This window comes from Suricata suricatta, chromosome 16, assembly GCF_006229205.1.
Source record: "Suricata suricatta isolate VVHF042 chromosome 16, meerkat_22Aug2017_6uvM2_HiC, whole genome shotgun sequence".
Lineage (NCBI taxonomy): Eukaryota > Metazoa > Chordata > Mammalia > Carnivora > Herpestidae > Suricata > Suricata suricatta.
In genome coordinates, this window is record NC_043715.1 from 31,093,639 (window position 1) to 31,097,722 (window position 4,084).

The 4,084-nt window shown below is 43.0% G+C and overlaps 1 long non-coding RNA gene across 1 annotated transcript; it reads right to left on the minus strand.

Annotated features, from left to right (window-relative positions):
* Nucleotides 1-1,282: 1,282 nt before the first annotated feature.
* Nucleotides 1,283-3,697, minus strand: LOC115279664. The gene is made up of 3 exons (XR_003903570.1): nucleotides 3,637-3,697; nucleotides 1,694-1,744; nucleotides 1,283-1,572 (listed from the first exon to the last, which is right to left on the minus strand). It is a non-coding gene; the product is annotated as an uncharacterized LOC115279664 (long non-coding RNA).
* Nucleotides 3,698-4,084: the final 387 nt, after the last annotated feature.

Consider the following 4,084-nt stretch of genomic DNA (forward strand, 5'->3'; position numbering starts at 1 on the left):
TTCTGTATAAGTCTAATTACATGAAATAGAAGTTGGGGTTCTGATTTTTTACTTTGCTTATCCATTTGGAGTGTCATTGTAACTACTGTATTGTAAATGATGGAAAATAATTGCATATGTTAAAAAAATAGTGTTATATTCTAATAAATAAATAAATAAATAAATAAATAAATAAAGTTACAAAAAAAAAAAAAGAAGACAGATGTTGTGGTCTGTTATTTTGCACTTGTAATGGTCACACCCTGCTTAATACAATGTTGTCACTGCTTCCTGCACATCAGGTCAAGGTAAGAACACTGCTGGCCATCAGGTAAATCTGCAGCATAATCTCATTAACTACTTGGAAGATTAATGTTGTGGGCAGCTTCAAAGATGGCCGCTCATAATCCCCACCTCCTATTCCTTCATGCCTTTGTATAATCCCCTCCCTGTGAGTGTGGGCTGGACCTAGTGACTTGCCTGTAATCCACAGAATATGGCAAAAATAATGACGTGTCCCCTCTGAGATCTGGTTACAAAAGATTGGAATTTCTGTCTTGTTCACCTTCTCTTGGCCTCTCGCTTGCTTTGTGAAAACTAGCTATCATGCTGTGAACTGCCCTGCAGAGAGGTCCACGTGGCTAGGAGCCTGGGGGGGAATCTCTGACCAACAACCAGTGAGGAACTGAATCCTGCCAACAGCCACATGAGTGAGCTGGGAAGTGGATCCTTCTCGACTTGAGGCTTAATAGGACCATAGCCCCAGCTGACACCTTAATGATAGCTCTGAGGGACACTGAACCAGAAGACCAGCTACACTGCACCCATATTCCTGACCTCCAGAAACTGTAAGATAATATTTGCTTCATTTAGGCCAATAAGTTGTAAGAGAATTTGTTATGCAGCAGTGGATAACTACTGCAGTTAGAATTTGCCTGCTACTTTGGCTTTCCCCTTTATACCTTAATCCAACTCCCTGCATAACAATCACTATTCCGTATACTTTATTTGGTTTGGTTTTTCTTTTGAAGACTGAAAAGAAACTCTGAGCTAGGGACAGGTGACTGATTTGTTAACTATGTTACTTCCTTGCTAGAGAAATTAACAACCCAATGCTTAAAGACTTGATGCAACACCAACTTATTCTATCTCATGGACTTTTATTTTATTTTATTTTATTTTGTTGAGAAAGAGAGAGAATGCAAGCAGTGAGGAGGGGCAGAGGGAGAGAGCTCATCTTAAGCAGGCTCCACATTCAGTGTAGAGCTCAAGACAGGGCTCGATCCCACAACCCTGGTGTCATGGCCTGGGCTGAAATCAAGAGTCGGGTGCTTAACCAATTGAACCACCCAGCCAGCGTCCTTCTCATGATTGTTTAAGTGGCTGGCAATTCATTTGGGCACCAACTGATGTCACACAGAGGCATCAGTCGATGACTGGTCTGGTCTGGAGGGACTAAGGCAACCCCATCTGGTGCTTTGCCAGGGGTGACTGTCAGCCGTGTGTTCATCTGGGAGGTCATCTGGAGCACAGGTGGCCTGTCCAGCCTGCAGACCTTAAGGTAGTCAACTTCTTACATGGCAACCAACTTTCCTAAGTACAAGAGAAGTATTTTTCAGATTGATTAGATTCATGATGAAACATAAGACTCAAAAAATTTATTTTTTTTTTAAATGGATGGATGATATGGCCCAAATAAGTTGGAAAATCTTACCTTCTCTAGCTCCTTCTTTGGCAGTCAAAATGCATATTAGTATATTTAGACCTTAAAAATCAAGAACCCAATTTAACTTTTTAAGAGTTTCCCGAATATATTGACTACAGAACCCTAACCTTATTTGAGTATGTTGGAACATTTGTCTGGCATTTGGAAATAAGGCAAAAAGTTTGAGAGCATGTCCTTTCTACATCAGCAATATTACCAAAGGCCATTCCAAGATTGTCCAGGAAGTGCCATCCAATTGAAGTTTCTGCAGTGACAGTAATGATATGGTAGCTACCAAAGACATGAGGCTATTGGGCACTTGACATGTAGCTAGTGTTACTGGGAAGCTGAAATTTTAATTTATTTAATTTTCATCAATCGAAATTTGAATAGCTGTATGTGTCTAATGGTTGCCATATTGGATGGAGTAAGTCTAGGAAAATGCACTTAGTTCATCTCAGTGTTTATCACTGATTAAAGGTCTCTCTCTTGGTAATGTCACTAGGCCTCTACTGCCCTCTCATCTGTTCTGGTACTGACCAGTCCCCCTTGACCTGTAGGGCCAACCCACAATAAAGCAACCAAGTGAGTAACTCCTGGGCCATTAGGAAACTTCGAAGACTCTATTTCAGAGCTAAGGTTTTTGGACTACTGGTGATGTTTAATTATATCTGTCAACTCAACTGGGCCACAGGATGCCAAATGGCTAGTTGTACATTATTTCTATATATATATCTGTGAGGCTGTTTCTAGAAGAGATTAGCACTTGAACTGGTGAACTAAGTAAAGGTGACTCTCCCCAAAGTGGGTGGGCATTATCCAATCTGTTGTGGCCCTTAGTGGAACTAAAAGGTAGAGGAAGGTTGAATTCCTTCTGCTTGATTGCTAGGCAATGATATTGATCTCCCCCTGCTCTCAGCTCTCCTGGTCCTCAGGCCTTCAGAGCAGAGCTAGACTCTCACCCTTGACTTTCCTGCTCCTGTGACTTTGAACTATACCACTGAGTTTCCTGGGTATCCAGCTTTGCAGACGATAAATCATGGAACTTTTCGGCCTCTATAATTGCATGAGACAATATCTTATAATAAACATTTTCATATACACACACCTATTATTATTTACATATTTATGTGTATAAAGGCACATATATGCACATACGCCTGGTCCCTGCAAGCCCTGAATGGCAGTAGATGCTACTTCTGCCATAGCAGTCATGCCTTCCCTATTAGACTGTGATACCGCATTGCTGGTGGTGATCATCTCAGGAGTGGGACCATAGATCTTCAGGACATGGGAACAGTGGATAAAGTCAGGGACACTGAGCCAAATGTCCATGTTAAAATCTGGGCCCTACCATCCACTCAGTGTGTACCTTTGGAGAAGTTACTGGACTTTTTCTGGATCTCAACTCCTTGTACTATAAAATAGAGATAATCATAAGAAACTGTCATAAGATCACAATGAGTGAGCCCACTCCTAACATTTGTGGGCTAAGGAAATGACATACAAAGGGCTCTCAGGTGGGCGGTCTACCTGTCTTTGCTCCAAACAAGCTTTTATCCCAAGTTCAGCTCCATCCCCCCAAGTTTACCCCAACACCCATTAACAGCCATATCTAGACCTCGGGGACACTCATTGGTTGCGCAATCTCCCTTTGAGAAGACAGACCCAGGACAGAGGCATATGCAGCCTGTAAGCAGAAAATTCTGAGGTTCTGGGCATCCTTAGTGTGATATAGAAGAAGGGACAATAGTTCCAGGAAGGCATATCCCCTTGGCCCCAAGTCTCCTCACCACAAGGAGAGCCACTGTCACCAAAGGGCCAGAGAGGAGCGCGGTGAACACGCATGCACTCACACCCACACAGGGCACAGGGCAGGGGCCCCACTTGCCCGGGTCCCAGGGAGCTTCTGGGGGGAGGCTTACGTGACAGCTTAGGAAAGGGGCTGGCACCTGGTTTAGATTCCGTAAGTCGCTGGCATATTTCATCTCAGTTTCACCGTGGTATCTAGCTGTGTAAGGTCCAGCTGTCCTCTGAACCTAAGACCTACTAACAGATGACAAGGAATAAACTTTATTTGACTTGGAGTGAAAATAAAGCCAGTTTATCCTTTCAAAGAGCACGGGGGATGATGGGATGAGGAGACACAGGCCCAGGGATACAGGGGACCTGAAGTTCCCAGCGGCCATCGTATTCCGGATTCATAAGGTCAAACTTTACAGCCTTGTTACTGCCACTCTGGAGAATCCCTATCAAAGATACGCTATTTCATCTCTGCACTAAATGGGGGGGAAAAAGGCTTCTGTGTTTTTCTTATCATGACGGCACAAAAGAGCATTATGAAACGCAAGAATGAAAAAGGAGAAACGTTATTTTAAAACAAGATATCACATCTGCAAA